The sequence below is a fragment of the Anguilla rostrata genome, chromosome 1, assembly GCF_018555375.3.
Source record: "Anguilla rostrata isolate EN2019 chromosome 1, ASM1855537v3, whole genome shotgun sequence".
In the NCBI taxonomy this organism is placed as follows: domain Eukaryota; kingdom Metazoa; phylum Chordata; class Actinopteri; order Anguilliformes; family Anguillidae; genus Anguilla; species Anguilla rostrata.
In genome coordinates this window covers 4058699-4075547 of record NC_057933.1, presented here as the reverse complement: position 1 = coordinate 4075547, position 16849 = coordinate 4058699, and the positions used below count along the sequence as shown (strand labels likewise).

At 49.0% G+C, this 16849-nt stretch overlaps 1 protein-coding gene across 1 annotated transcript in view; it reads left to right on the top strand.

Annotated features, from left to right (window-relative positions):
• Nucleotides 1-16849, top strand: part of LOC135234749 (mannosyl-oligosaccharide 1,2-alpha-mannosidase IA) — a 218319-nt gene that overhangs the window by 163605 nt on the left and 37865 nt on the right. The gene's annotated exons all lie outside the window — the stretch shown is intronic.

Below are 16849 nucleotides of genomic sequence, written 5' to 3'. Positions count from 1 at the left end.
ATTCTCTTTCTTCTAGCGAAACGTGATCGGTTTGTAACCATGGCAACGTGGCAAAAAAAAGAAAGATGGCGATGGGGGAGAGAAAAAAAAAAGCGAATAAATGAATGAAATCAACGAGCCAAACCTTATTTGTTTTTTTTTTTGTTTTTTTGCACGTGGCGACAAAAAATAAGGTCAGCGCTGGAAATTTTTGGTTTTTGAGGCAGGGGGTGGGGTGGAGGGGTACTTTGGGGCGGGGGGGGGGGACAAGGACGCCTGTAAAATACACAGTGAAAAAAGCGCAGTGTCACACAGAGCGGCTGATGTGTGCCGTATGAAATTCGCCAGTAGCGTAGCTGCAAGTGAGGCATGGCGGTGGAGTACAGAGAGGATTACAACTGCAGAGAGCACCGCTGTGATAATGGAGGTGGAGAGAGAGAGGGAGAGAGAGGGAAGGGGGGAGAGAGGGAGAGAGAGACTCGGAGAGGGAGGTAAGAGGCAGAGGAACTGGAGGAATGAGGGATTGCTGCCATGTAATCACGTTCACCTCTCAGAAATTGCTATCTTCTTTCCCTTTCCAGCCCATGACTTCTGGTTCCAATTCAGCCGTTTGCAAATGAGTTTCAATTGATTCGTGTCAGATTTACTTCGACTCTACTTCATTGATTCCAGTGCACTTACATGCTATTGTACTGATTCCAATGTAGTAACATTCTACTTCATTGATTCCAGTGCACTTACATGCTATTGTACTGATTCCAATGTAGTAACATTCTACTTCATTGATTCCAATGCACTTACATTCCACTGTACTGATTACATCGTTTCATGTACTCGCCTATTACGATTCCACAGCTGTTCTAATCTAATATTGTTCCATTCTACTCTACTGTTTCAACCATTGTTGAAACATTCCATTCTGTCCTTCTCATTCCAGTGTTGTTCCATTCAACTCTGCTGGTTGCAATGGCATCCCATTCCTAATTCACCCAGATTCTAATTCAACCTTCTTCTGCGATGTGATCTTCCCTGTTACACACACACACACACACACACACACACAAACATACTTCTACAGCAGAAAGGGCTGTTAAACAGTTAAAGTGTCCAGTGTTAATTCAACTCTGGCAGAGCAGATATGAGTCCAGCGGGGACCGTGTTTGCGCTGTAAGTATTGATTTAACACTGAACATTTTACCGTGTAGATCCCTGAGTTTGAGCGGGCGGGGATGAAAGAACGTTTACCTCAGATCACTGCGAAAGAAAAAAGAAGCAAACTGAAGAGGACAGTAATGGGGGGGAGAGCGTTTTATCTTCAGCCAAAATTTAGGCGGCTCGCGTCTCTCTTTGGGCGACGAGTGCGATCCGTGCGTCGTGCTCTCGGGTTTAATCGCAGCAGACAGACCTAAAGCCGGTGGTTTTTGTGTTTGAGGTTGGGCTGCTCATCTCCCCCCTCCATCTCCATTAACTTCATTAGTGTTGTCATTTGAGGGACGGGCGCGCTGGTCCTCAGTAGCCTGTGTGCTGTGTGTCGGGTGGAGGGCTGTGCAAGACCAGGCTCTTTGGATCAAAGCCGCTGCTGAGGGTAGGGAGGGGTGGAGGGCGTGAGTCGGGATGGGGGGGTGGGGGTGGGGGGGTGGGGGGGTGTGAGGGTTTGGGCACAGGGCCATCCCAGGTCTCTGTTCTGTCCCAGCTCGTTCCTCTCTCCTGACCATCGGGAGGAGTTGGGGTGGGATGGGGGGGGGGGAGGTGGGGGGGGGGCTGGTAGCTGGCCCTCTTTCATCTTGCTCCAGCCCCGCCTCCTCCACCCGCCGGAGCTCAGCTGGCCCTGGGCCAATGGCGGCCAGGCGGTGCGGCGCGCAGGTGGGCCTGTGGCGTCCGAGCCTCCACAGGTGCGCACCTTACCCAGCATGCAGCAGGCCACCTGCTCACTGGGCCCGCGTTTCGTCTCAGTGTCTGCAGAGGGGGCAAGCGCACCCCCTGGGATTTGGCTTCTGTCCACTTCAGCCTTTTCATATCAGGGCAGGAACTGACAGGAAACAGGTACAGGTGACACGGGGGTCTGTAGTCTTCCTCCTCTTCATCCATCTCAATTCTTTTTTTTATTACTTTTTTTTATTTATTTACCAGACTTCATTTGCCTATAATGTGTTGTTGTGTTGCTGTGAGTTTTCCTCGTTGTAGTTTGAAAATCAGACTCGCATCAGGTAGAAAAACTTTTTCTTAAATTAGAGTCTTTGGACCAGTGACAGCTTGCAGGTGGGAGGGGGGGGGGGGGGGGGAAGCGAGAGAGCGGCTTTTTAAGTGGAGGAGTGGTGAAACGGCGGGCCCAGACTAAATTAGCGGAAGCCACAGCTGTTCCTTTCCCCGAAGCGCGAGGAGCGCATCTGCTGTGGTGTAAAGCCGCCCCCCCCCCCCCACACACACAGCCGCCAACCGCCCCTGGTGCGCGTGGGGGGGCTCGGCTCCACTTCCTGGCCCTTCAAACCTTGGCAGGAAATGAATCGGCGAGGAGGCGGCGGCTCTGTGGCGCGCGGTCGGCCCCGGAGCGATCGGGCCGGCGGCGGCCTTCGTACGCCCGAGCGCGATTCAGCGTTCTCCACGCGCAATATATTCACAATATATTCACAATATATATTATTCAGTAATATGTTCACCGTGTATTCACAATATTCACAATAATTCACATATATTCATGTATTCACAATGTATTCACAGTATATTCACAATATATTCACAATATATTCACAGTATATTCACAATATATTCACAATATATTCACAATATATTCACAATGTATTCACAATATATTCACAGTATATTCAGAGTATATTCACAATATATTCTAAATATATTCACAGTATATTGACAATATATTCACAATATATTCACGATGTATTCACAATATATTCACGATGTATTCACAATATATTCAATGTATTAAATATATTCACAAGTTAGAAATATACCTATAATGTATTCAAATATATTCACATGTATCACATATATTCAGTATATCAATATATTCACATACAATATATTCACGTATATTGCAATATATTCCATATCACATGTATTCACAATATATTCACAATATATTTTTATGAGGGGTTTATATTGGAAGGAGGGTGGGGGGAGGGGGTTGGAGCCCTGCAGAAATATGCTTGTCTGAACAAGTGTTTCAGTCTTGTAATGAGATTGTAATGAGTCTTTTTTTTCTCTCAAGTGGGAAATATTTGCTTGTTTTAAGCTACTTTTTGCTTGTCAAGTGAAAATTTTCGTACCCCTTTGGCAAATCTTGAAAGTGATTCAAACTGGCTCCCCTCATTGGCAATCTTTTTTGTCTTACTTAGCATAAAAGCAATAGAAATAAGTAATAAGATGTAAATATAAGGCTAAATATAAGACTGAAATACTTGTTAAGCATATTAAGTGAGGGAAAGGGGCAGGCAGTTTTTGTTTCCTTGCTGTCTGTTATGTATTTATTTTTGGCTGTGTCGTCACGGAGCTCCAGGTCAATCCGCGGACAGCTCCGTGATTCTAAGCGGGATCCGGAATGCCGGTCGGGAATTCTGGGAATTCCGGACGGGCTCGCTGTCTCCCCTTCTCTGGCAGGCGTGCCTTCCGTCCGTTTTAACGAGCGTCCGTGAGTCGGCTGCGAGGTTCCGGTCTCGCACATCGGCTCCCGCTATCCCGCTATCCCGCGGTTTTCCTGTTTAACGCTCCGAGCGCTTTCGCTCCCGGACCGCTGTTCTCACGCCTCGCCGTCTCCTCGATTATTCCGCATGTAAATACCGCTTTGGAATGATAATAAGTATGCAAATGCGTTCACCCGCACGCCCACGCTTCCCTCCGTTTAGCGGGAAGATGTATTCAGCGAAACGGCGGAAAAGGACACGGTTTAGCGTTTATTTTACATGCGAAACCGCCCCCATTAGGAGGCGCCTGTAATCCCGAGCCACCCTCTCCCCCTCGCAGGATGTGATCTCTCTCCCCCGGGTCCCCGCCGGAGCTAATAAGACTGATTAAGTGACGGTGTTGGCGGTAATGAACCCGTGGGGAGCGGCGAAGCGGGTTTAGCGCTGACGGACCGGCTCGCTCTGTTCGCGGCTACGTCGCGGCCAGCGCGGCCTGTAGGTCTGCAGCTCTCGTACGGCGAATGGAGTGAGTGTGTGAAATCAGCTCACTTAAAAAAAAAGATCCAGCCAACATCCCGGGGGGTGGTAACTATGAGAAGCCTTCCCACCCCCCCCCCTTGTGGTGCCAACAGCTGCCAGGCACGTTGTGAGTGCGCTAAACCGTCTACCCGAGCGTGACCCTAACGCTCCTGTAACACTCCAGCAGCGCTCCTGTAACGCTCCTGTAACACTCCAGCAGCGCTCCTGTAACGCTCCTGTAACACTCCAGCAGCGCTCCTGCAACGCTCCTGTAACGCTCCAGCAGCGCTCCTGTAACGCTCCTGTAACGCTCCAGCAACGCTCCTGCAACGCTCCTGCAACGCTCCTGCAAAGCTCCTGTAACGCTCCCGTAGCGCTCCTGTAACTCTCCGGCAAAGCTCGGGCAATGCTGCCGGCAGACACAGGGTGACCCCCCACCCCCCCCCCACCCTCAGCCGCAGGAGAGTGGCAGCTCGGCCTTCTGGGGCTGTCAGTCTGCCGTTTCGTCTGAGAATCCCCCGACACCCCCACCTGCCAGACGCCCCCCTCCCTCGGGACGGGGCAGACGGCTCGCCTCGCCTGAGATGCCAAAGCGCTCTCTCAACTTCCTGTTTCTGACGGGTCAGCTTGCCATGGCTCAGTTAGCCTGGGAAGAGAAAGAAGAGAAAAACCTGAAAAATACTCTTCACTGGGGGGGCTGCTACCTGCACATACACATGTACACATACACACATACACACAAAAACGCACATACACACATACACACAAAAACGCACACTCACACATACACATACGTACACATACACGCATACACACACACACACACGGTTGCATTTGACTGCATTACACGTCTGAAGCGTGCGTTATCTGCGATCGCCAGGATCGCGATGCTCTCTCTCTCTCTCTCTCTACCTCTCCCTGGCCTGGCCCCCAGTCAGGGGCTCTGTAAGAAGACAAGCTGGCTCCCTCTCCGGAGCTGAGCTCGCAGAATGCCCCGTCGCGTTAGATTAATGCCCCCGAATAAACCTCTTTTACTGACAGCGTTTCTGATCCAGATGGACCTCGGCCAGGTCACCTGCTAACACTTCGCTTCGTGCAGCTGTATGGCATGAAGCCGGCTTCACGCTGTCACTAGTGCATAATGTGAGGCGTGTGTTATAACAGCATTATGACAGTGTTATGCATGTTTTATGGCGTGTAGTTCAAGGTCAAACCTTTGAAACGCTGTTGGTCAGAACAAGAGATGAGCAGTCCTCTGAGGCTTTAGCAGTAGTTTAACTTCACCGGATTTTTATTTATTTTTTTTTTTTTAGCGAGATCAAACACACTCTGTCCGAGTGAAATACACTCCCGGCCGAGCTGATTTGTGACCGAACATTCCTCTGCTTCCTCTTATTCGAAGCAGACCGACTGCCCGCTGCCCACCAAAATGAACTGAACGTGTCCATTTAACGCTTACGGAGTCTATTTGAGTCTGAGAGGGATCAGATGCGGTCTGCCTGAGTTTTAACATGTTACTGTGGCCCCCAGAGCAGGGTGTGCCCTATCGGACCCCTCTGCTCAGCTGGTGTGTGAGGTAGCGTCTGATTAGTGCACGAAAGGGGTGAGCCCCAAACTCAGCATGGAGTCAGGGATCGCCTTCGTGCCCCCCCCCCACCCCCCCGGTCCCCCCGGTCCCCTCGGCCCACGGCAGGCGCGTTGAGTATCAGGGGCGCTAGTCATCCGCGGGCTACCGCTAAGCCCTGAGCGCTAAGCGCTAAGTGCTAAGTGCACTCCACAGGCTCTCTGTTTGAAACGCTGTGCTCCGGGAGAACATAGAATAAAAAAGTCATCGCTGTATTCAACCCGTCTGTATCTCTGCAGGGTGCCATCCCGGGGGTGGGGGGGGGGGGGCGGGCGGGGGGGCCGGGGGGGGGGTAAGCGCTTTTTGTCGGCCTCGGTCCCGGTGCGTGGTAGGCCCCCGCTCTTCCTCCTCGGCAGCGAGAGGAAGAGAGGCCCGGCCCGCTGCCGTATACCTCTCGTAATCCGCCCGCGCCATAATCACACAGGACGTGGTGCGAAAGGTAGAGAGAGAGCCTGCTTCCTGTGCCGTTTCCTGCTTTCAGCAGTCAGCCCGCTCACTTCCCTTTCCTGTCCGTAGTCACACGAAGATAAGTTTAATCGCTGAAGATCGCCCTCAGGAAGTCATTCAGACTACAGTGTGGTTTTCTGTGCTCATTAAATTATCATAACTGTGTCATACATCAGTTTTATAAATGCATGGTTAGTGGTTAGGCAGGTAAGAACATATGACAATAACTCTTTGACAGATTAGTGAGTTCTGCTCTTATTCGCATTCCTGAATTTTGATTTTGCTTTGTCTGCTCTATACGTATCAGTTGCATACCTGTTCTGTACCTGCATGTTGACTGCTCTCTCTCAGTGTGCCACATGCATAGAAGTCACTGGTAAAAATTGTTGTCATTTCTCTATTTCTCTATTACTGGGCTAAATATCACTTAAATATTTGACATTTTACAGGACAGTTATTATTGCTTTACAACAAAATTCCGTCTGATGAATGTCAGTATGAATGAATCCGGTAGTTTTAGTTTCTGTGCTGATATAAACATGTCAAATATATTCGAGGCGTATCAGCAGTCAGACGCGTGTAGGGACGCTGCGCAGTTTGACCAGCGGCCAGTTGCTGAGGTATGGCGCTACCGTATCAGAGGAGCAGGCGCAGTAAAAGCGACTTAGCCAGGAACAGATTACCCCATTGGTCGGGATCGCGGGAGCTTCGGCCTGAGGGTTATCTCGCCAGCTGCCCGTTAACGCGCCCCCGAACCGGTCGTGCTTAACCGTCGGGGCAGCGTGCTTTCGCAGCGTTTGGCCTAACCTGTCAGGAGCACTTTCAGTAAAATAGTCAGAACTTAGCCAGGAAACAGATTTATTTTTTTCCCGCACTTTTTTGTTTGAGTCCCCCTCGCCCTGGGTGACTTTTACCCGCCCTCTTTAAGGCCCGACCCCCCCTCGGAGACGGTTATTCCACTTTGCGAAAAAACAAAGGGGGCGCAGTTTCGCCCAGTGTTCGCCCCCATGTGTGTCCTGACCAAACCCCCCCCCCCCCCCCCGGGGCTCTGTAGCGGCAAGCAGGCGTGACGGTGCAGATTAACACCGTTGCCGTCTCGTCGAGAAACCGCGAAAAAGGTCACGATTAGCTCTGCCGCTCGGCCGACGCCGCCGGCGTCTCGCTGGAGGACCGTTACCTCCTGTCTCCCGCCGCAGAGGAACACGCCGGGATGTCAGAGGGGAACGCAGCCGGGAGGGTAACGGCTGGAGCGCTTAGTCTTAAAAGCAGTGGCGCAATCACGCCTTTCTCTCTGCTTTCTAACGCGCACAAAACAAAAACGCCGTCACTGCCTTTGAGCATCAGTTTTTTTTTTCAAGAGCGAAGCTGAAGAGTTGTTGTGAATGTTTCATCCGTGCGGTAATGCTGTCCGTCTTTTTTTCATTTTATTTCCAAACGCTCGTCTCGCAGTTTGTCTCTGATTTTATCTCCGCGTGAAGTGGGTGACCCGTGTACCTTTTGTCCCACTTCTTTCATTTTAAATCACAGCGTGTTTTTACTTTTATAAATGTTTTTTTTTTTTTTTTTGCCGTCATACTTCACAACTTCATCTGCAGGTGTTCTGCTGTCGCTATGGCGATGTGAGGGGTACGTGCTTAAATGAGCTAAAGATTCCTCCACGCATCCCCCCCTCCCGCCCCCCTCTCAGCCCCCCTCTCAGCCCCCTCCGCCCCCTCTCAGCCCCTCTCAGCCCCTCCAAACCCCCAGTAGCTGAATTCTCTGTTCCCATCTGGGCCTGTCCAAAATTCAGCGAGGCTGGTGACCCAGCCGACAGCCAGGGCGGAATGAGACGGAGTTCCGTAGCTCCTGGCAACGGAACTGCTCGCATCTCCGTGGAATCTTTTGGACCACAAGGGGCTTCGCAGTGAAGATTTCCCTCCTGTGAAAACCGATGTTTCCTTCCTGTTCTGATCCTGGTTTTAGAGAAATAACTTGGTAGGAGGGAGGGGTAGGGGTCGGGCCGGGGGGGGGTTGGGGGGGGGCATTCGATTAAACTGCCTCCATCCCGCTACGCTGGCTGGTACTGGCGATTCTCTCTGGATAAATCACAGCTCCGCTTCCCCTTGTTTGCTTTCAATAAGACCGCGCATGCCGCTGCTCGCGTCTGGGTGATGGCTTTCCAATTCCGATTTAGATAAAAGAAGTGTTTTTTTTTTTGTTTTTTTTTTTTTTAAAGTTGTTCGCCGGCGTGGAATTCTCCAGGCAATTACGCCGTGACCAACGGTTAATCTTCCGGGGGAAATGGGTTATCGGAGGGAACAGATAGCTACGGGGGAAGATCTGGGCTTTCATTACTGATAATTCAGAAGAGATAACTCCACTTCAAATGCTGTAATCAACATCCTCCTGCTGTCTCCGTTTAGATGGCGATGAAGAAGGCAGCGGTGAATATAGAGTGAATGTGGAAGAGCCCTTCGCCAATCTGCATAAGTGCAGCGCGTATGCGTATTAACAGGTTCTGATTTGTTGCGCGAATGGATAAAAATCGTTTGAGTGGCTGCCGGCTCAGTGAACGCAGATTTAAATGCGTACAAACACACGCGCCGTGCTGAAGCAACCTTCTGCCACACAAACACACACAAATATACACACACGCACATGCACTCCAACCCCCATACAGGTTCCCATACTCTCCCTTACATACATAGAAATACACATACAAACACGCATGCACAAACACGCATGCACACGCACACACGCACACACACACACACGCAGGTACTCACACACACGCACACGCACACACGCAGGCACTCACACACACAAACACACAAACGCACATGCTTTACGCTGAATCTTCACTAGCTTGTCTTAGTTCTGACGATGTTTTCTTGGCTGTCACCCCACTGGCCACTGCTGCAATTTGATTGGCCACCTCAAGTGCCGCCCACATTTTGCCGCCTAAAATAGCGCATTATCATTGGCTAATATAAGTTTTGGCGACAGTGCGCCCCCCCCCTCAGAGAGGCTGTGACCCTAACCCTGACCTGAACACAGGCCAGTGAGCAAGCTCAGCTGGCGGACTGCCCACTGAAAATTAAGCACCGGCTAATTTTGGGGTTTTTTTTCGGTGGGGCGCACGTCCCGTCCAGTAGAGGGGGCTGGGACGATGAGCGCAAGCCACGCACAAGTTTAAAAATAACCGACGAAAGAGCCGCTGACGATTCCGGTCCGGTCCGGCTCTCTCTGAGGCCTTCAGGAGCAGGAAGTCATTAATTATGCATAAGCCTCCCGCCTCCATTGGTTGTGTAACCGTGATGTCACATTTTTTAATGAGGCATGCCCGCTGACGGTAATGCCAGTCGGTCGCTGTCTATTTTGGTCGTCCTGTCCTGCAGTGCATGTTGGGAAGTCACATGACCCACCAGGTCAGACTTGTAGAATCTACCGCAGTAACAGCTTTTATTATTTTAGATTTTCTAATGCAGCAGGCAGTGGGAATGTTCTTGATTGTGGAGAGGGCAATTTGATACCCTGAAGACTTAGAGCAGCTTCCAGTTTTATTTTTATTTTTTTTTACAATTAAAGATCTGCTGTAGTTGTAGCTCTGACAAGTCGACCTTTCAAGCGTAATTATCTAATGAAAAAATATGTACTGTTTTGGTTTCAAAAAGATTGTGTTTGAAATGCAAAATATAAGGGTAATTTAGTGGATAGCTTTTGCTCATTTTCACCTTTTTTAAATTCCCTTTTTCATATTACCTGTGTAAAATGTGTCTAACCTACGTACTTCCCGACAGTGCATCTGTGTCGGAAATCTGCTAGTATTTTAAAGTTCTGTGGCTGGTGAACTAGATTTCCTTTTATCAATGACAACAACAACACAAAAAAAAAAATTGAAAGTGACAAACATGTATCTGGCCAACTGCCTTAAATAGCTACATTAGCTATGTAGCTATTCGGTTTCGCGTTTCCACGGCAACGCCTTCTCCTTTTTGTCAACGAAGAGTTTCTGAGCTTTGTTTTGTGATGACGACGCCCGTGGAAATCGGGCCTCTTTCCCCCCCCCCCGCAGGAGCGACGCGAGCGTCAAGACGGTACGAGAAAAAAAATTAAAAAAAAACATCTTTGCGCTGGGGACCTACACGTTAGAGTCGGGATAGATCAGAGAACGGCGAAGTGAGGCGAGCTTTAAAAACCTGCCGAGGCAGCCATTAGCATGCCCGTTACAGAGCCTCACGCTGAACTTACACGGTGCCGTTGTTGTTATTTCATATTTTATTACGTCGTTCCCGGTGCTCGAGGAGATTGCCGCCTTATTTCTGTTGAAGGCCCGCGCAGATTTGTAGCCTCTACGGTAACAAGGCGCAGGATAACAGGAAACAGAAAATAACCGCTCGTTATAAAAGCAAAAGCCGCCGCTGTAGATGGCGAGCTGTCTTGCTGTCATGTTTTCAACAGCGGACGGTGACCGTAGCGATCTTGTTGTCGTTTTACGCAGAGGTAAACAGAGTGCGAAATACGTTTTCCGGCCTTCCTGTTACAGCCGGTGTCTTTTAAAATTTGTACACTTTTGACACTTCTGTGTTGTGCTCATGGTCAAAATGGACCCTATTCTCAGTTTAACAGCGGTGAAAATGCATGAAATTGATTTTTTTTCCCCCCAGAATGACTTTTCCTGGAGTGGCCCTACTATTTTCTATTTTTATAAAAAGCTGCGCACCATCAGGGTATAAAGATTGTCTCGTGAAGCTATTTTTTTTAAAAACCCTGCAGTTATGAAGTCAGAAGTCATAATCAAAGTTAAGCGCCACACATCTATTATAGAAAAAAAAAATCAATTATGTGTTTTTGTTGTAAAAGTCAGTGGTTTCAGCTGAAGAAATACTGGCTCTCTGCGCTGTGAAGGAGGAAAAACAGTTGTTCACCAATTTATTCATGAGTGACAGGTTGTTTCTACTTGAAAAAATATTGATTTAGGGTTTAAAATTTAATAGAGATGGGATTGCAGTATGGAGAAGGCCATGGGGGGAGATTACCAGAAGGAAATTTAGTTTCAAATGGTTTTTTTTTTTAGCACCCATTTCACAAAGGATTGGTTGGACTCCTTTAAAATAAACCTGCCAGGTTGATTCTGGTGTGAAATGTAATGGTTTCTTACAGCCGAGACCAAAAGGCAGTTAAACGTGTCCCTGTGGAGAAAAACACAAGCAGGCAAAAGTACCGGAGGATTTCCCACAGTCATATGCAAATGCATGTGGGCTTTAATTGGGTGCTGAAACAATGAGCACAACACAGACAGTGACTGATAAGTCCCCGCCCCCTTGTCAAGGCATGTAAATCAGCCTTTGACAATTTTGCCATTGGGGACAGTGCCACCTGGTGGCCGGAGGGCGAAAACAAGCCGCAATTCCATCACATTGAATGCAAATCATGAACGGGTGAGCAGACCCTGGGGAAGGGGAAACCTCGAGCCCCGTCCCCAAATCAGTTCCAGAAAAGGGGACGGCGATGTAACCAGGCAACCATTCCCATCGTGCCATCGCCGTGGCAATTAGTCAGGAGGAACACAATGGCCTCAGTGTTGTAGCAGACGGACATTGTTAATGAACAACAAAACTACAATTTCATCATGAAAGAGCGACGAAAAAACTACACTGTGAGGTGCGTTATAAATGCAAATATGGTGGGGAAGAATCTCAGCATTTCAGACGCATAAAGACTCCAGAGCAGTAGCATTTTGGCCAGATGTAATTGGACGATCGTTACTTAATACCATTCATTTCTGGTGAGTGTCCTGGATATGTATCCTACCCTGTTTGTTTTGGAATTCATTGTTTCCTGAGTAAATCTTGGCTTGAAACTGCCCACCGAGACACCCTCATATCTAATTTATTTGATCTTCCTTTTTATTTATTTATTACCGTCCTTTTTTTTTCTTTTTCTTAAATTATGCATGCCGCATCTCACCCGACCGACTGTCTCGGGTGAACAAAAAAAAATGAAGAGCATAAACTTGTAAAGCGGTCACCTTTTAACGGAGCCCTGGTCGCATCGCGTTATCTGCTGTGGTTCTCGTTGTCGTCCACGTCAGCAAGATTAACCAATCACCTTAACCACTCAGATTACCCAATCACCTTAACCACTCAGATTAACCACTCCCCTTTCCTCGGAAGACGTTTTTTATCATCATGCTGAAATGAACAGCTTCACCCCTTTAAGGTGTGACATCACAAGTATCTGATTAGAATGTTCTCAGCCGAACATTCTAATGATGATGTCACAATCACCGCTGGTGACTGAAAGGAATGGAGTTCTAGAACACTGATTTAGGACTTTGAGGGGAAAAAAAAAAATTCTGAAAGGCCTACTCTTCAGAGGGCTAACAGTGTAAATATCACACCGCCACGTTCAGTCCTCCCACTCCCGTGTCTCTACCTGTAGCTTTAGGGAAGGGTTTCCGTTCAGCTGGCCTCTTTGAGTTCAGGAGACTGATCCAGCGCAGCCCGGAGCCGTACAGAGCTCCCGCTGCTCGGGCCGTGGGGGTCTGGAGTGTGCGCTGCAGCCGTGCTCTCTGATGGACTTCTTCGTCTCCAGACCGTGGCGGAGGGAAGCCGCAGACTGCGGCTCTCCTGGTTGGCCCAGGTGTGCTGTTGCCATGGCGCAGCGGGTTAGAAAAAAAAAAGAAAAGAGAAGGAAAGGGGGAAACGGCTCTTCAGCTCTTGCCAGCATGAGCTGGGAAAACCTGGAACACCGGCCTTCGTCTCGCAGGAGCATAAAAACACTTTTCCCTTAATTCCCTGTTATTCCCAGGTGTTAAATGAACTCTTGTCAAGGTGCATCTGAGGCTTGGTTGGAAAGATGTAAAGCAGTGGTAACCAACCCTGTTAGTCTATCCAGTGGGGGGGGGGGGGGGAGGCAGCCAGGGACTGCAGAGATGCAGAGATGCAGAGAGGCTTGTGGGATATCTGTAAACGTCTGTCACGGGGGAATAGAACATTACTGATATTTATTTGGCACAAACGCCCTGGATTCAGGCAACATTTCTCTTTCACTTTGACTCAGAGTTTTTCCCCACAGAGATCTGTCCCTCTGAATGAATTTCCTCCAGAGGGTTGGACATCACGGTGTGTGTGTGTGTGTGTGTGTGTACCCGCACCTGTGTATGTGTGTATGCATGCGCGTGTGTTTTTTTTTTTCTCCTGTATTCAGGCACCCACAATCCAATCCAGTGAGATATCCTGGGCAATCTCTAAAACTTATTTTCCACAAATGAATCTTGGAATCAGTTCAGAATACAGGAACCAAAATATCACTACAAACACGCACCGACCGATATTTGGTGTATTGTGGGAGGATGTAACCAGTTACTATTGTTATTTACTCCATATGATGTCATCTGCATGTGACATCATTTTTAATGTTCCTGACTGTAATTTATGATGATATATAAAAATTTATTTATGCGGGTGTCGGGGCTTCAGGGTAGGAGCTCTGTGGGGAGCCCCCTCTGGTACCCCAATATTTACTCACAGTCACCCACCTCCAGAGAGAGAGAGAGAGAGAGAGAGGGATAGAACGTGAGAGAGACCTGCTGCAGTATTCACAGAGAGAGAGAGAGAGAGAGATATTGGAAATATATTGGAAACCTAAAAAATTGAATTGAATTATATGTAATAGTTAATAAATGCTATGCTGCTGCCCTTTATGCTGGTCATTGTTGCTGTTTGTATTGTGTTACTATTGATTGGTTGTTGTTATCACTTTGCATTTTGGAATGTGTCAGGCTAGTGAAGCATTTGGACTGAATTAAAGTGAGTGAGAGGGGAGAGAGTGCTAGTGCATTCAAGGCACAATTAGGCCATTACTTATGATACATCCACTGATGATACATATGCAAAAAAAAAAGCACTTTAAAATTCTAGACGCACCTCATCAAATCAAAACCCACAGGGCCCATTGCAGTTTATGGCACTGAAAGCCTGTGACCTCAGTGATGAAAACAGTCCCCTCGGTTAGCTGGTACTGAATCTGGGGTAACCCTTTAATCTAACTAGCACAATAAGCAGACCAGCTTCATATCAGAAAATAAAATAAGAGTAAACCAAATTATTAAACAGACCAAAAACCTCCTACGTGGAATATTGGGATTATGCAACCTAAAAACAAGACTAATTTAATTGCCGTTGGGCCCGAAAAAGAGACAGTATATTGTCTGAGTGGCTCTGCTCTGTCAGAGATACAAAGCAGAGAAAGATCCTGTCCAAGTACAGGCTCTGGGACTGCAGCCTTGCCAGTATAAAGGGCCAACACCAAAAAAAAAAAACGCTTCAAAATGTAGAGTGTACGTGGTTACTGTATGACAGGAGAGCTGGAGACGATGAGGCACTTTCTCCATTATTGTGATTAAAATATTTGCATATAAGAAAAATGGATTTCAATAAGTTTAAAAAAAAAATGAAATAAGAAAGTATTTCTCTTCCCTGACAAAAGGATGAAAAACTGCAAATGCTTTTAGGAGACCGACTGGCCGGGCGGGCGGGGGTTGTGGGGGGGGGGGGGCGTGAGGGTCTGGCATCTCCCGGAGAGCTGGAAGAGGATGGGGGAGAAGAGGCTTGGTACTTCTCAGGAGCATGCTGGCTATGCATGCTGTGTTGCTGTCAGTCATGGTTTAGAAGTCCTGCTCTGGGCTGCATGTCCACTGTCAGGGACCAGGGGGTGGAGGTGGGCGTGTTTGGGGTGGGGGGAGGGTGTTGAAGCAGTGATTTGTGTTCAGGGAATTTTTTAGTGCAGAGGTTCGGAAACTCCTGTTTAACCTATGTGTGTCCGTGTGAGTGTGTGTGTGTGTGTGTGTGTGTGTGTGTGCGTGTGAGTGTGTGCGCGTGCTTGCGTGTGGGAAAGAGAGAACAGAAAGGAAGCCTCATCCTCCAGGTTCATTACCATTCAGCAGTATTGCCGTCCTAAAATCAGAGAAACACCCCCAATCCCATCCGTCCCACACCCCCCCCAACGCCTCTCCCCCCCCTCCCCACAACGCCGCTCTCCCTCCTCCAGCTCCATGTTCAGTGAGATATTTCGTTTCAGAAATGCATTTGCATGTATGCACTGCACATGACCTGCGGCTTGCCTGCATCTCTCCTCTCTGCGGCTTTTCTCTCATTGCCGTCTGGAAACCGGCTGATGTTTCCCGCCAAAATTTCCATTTGATTTCTACTTTATAGAATTTTTTCCGTTTGTTTAACATCAATACAGGCGGGAGGGGGATTGTAATCCGTGACCTCTGACCCCGTCAGGGAAGTGATACCGGATGTGTTCCGCCGTTTCCTGACTGTCAAACAACGAACACTGGCTCAGTAGCTCGTGGGTGGTTAAGCATTCACCCCTTCCTGGGCGACTGTTAAATTTGAATTTAAATGGAAATTCTACTCGTGACCTCTACTGCCTGCATTGTAAACTCTAATGTGATTCTGTGTGTCAATTGTACGTGACGCCCCGCAAATCCAGTTACCAGCTGGTCAATAAAGCTTTCGTCTATGCTGCTCACGTGTGATCACGCGTCACTCTACCGCACTCTGCTTTCTCTACGTAGCGGGTACAGCTCGGCTAGGTCGCTAGGCAAGCACGGTTAAAGGTGTGGTGAAAGCGAAGGTCTCGTAGCGGGTTACCGTGACAACACTCTGGCGACGCACAACCGTCAAATTCCAAAAAGTAAATGGTGAATGGACTGCATTTATATAGCGCTTTTATCCCAAGTGCTTTACAATTGATGCCTCTCATTCACCCATTCACACACACACTCACCCACACTAACGGTGAAAGGCTGCCATGCAAGGTACCAGTCAACTCGTTGGGAGCAATTAGGGGTTAGGTGTCTTGCTCAGGGACACTTTGACACGCTCAGGGCAGGGGGATCGAACCGGCAACCCTCCGACTGCCAGACAACCGCTCTTACCTCCTGAGATATGTCGCCCCAAAATAACGACGTTGGCCTTTTTCTAGGGGCGATTTCGCCTTTAGCTGACTGAGAACGTGTTTGTCTGTGGAACCTTTGGACGAGTGAGAGGCCCGGGTTCATATTCCACCTCGGACGACTCAGGCAAATCTCTAACTCGTTCGTTACACCTGCTTTCGTCTACTTTATTCTAATTCTCAGCTGTAACCGTGGTGACGGGGAACAGGCTTGTCGGGGGGGGTGGAGTCCTCGTCCGCGAGGCGTAGGGCGAGCTGAGGCGGGGTTTGGGCCTCAGGGGGGGGTGGGGGGGGGGGGGGGTGGGGTGGTTGAAAGTGGGGAGGAGCTGTGGGAGGTAATAAAAACCGAAGGCCCTTGGCTCTAAGGGTTTTGCTGATTTGGAATGTGCTTGGTGTGGAGCGAGGGGCGGGGGTGTGGAGTGTGTGTGTGTGTGTGTGGGGGGGGTGTGGGTGTGTGTGTGTGTGTGTGTGTGGGGTGGGTGTGTGGGTGTGTGTGGTGGTGTGTGTGTGTGGGGCGGGGTGTGGAGTGTGTGTGTGTGTGTGTGTGTGGGGTGGGTGTGTGTGTGTGTGTGGGGGGGTGGGGTGTGTGTGTGGGGTGGTGTGTGTGTGTGGGGTGGGTGTGTGTGTGTGTGTGTGGGTGGGGTGTGGTGGTGTGTGTGTGTGTGTGGTGTGTGTGTGTGGGTGTGGGGGTGTG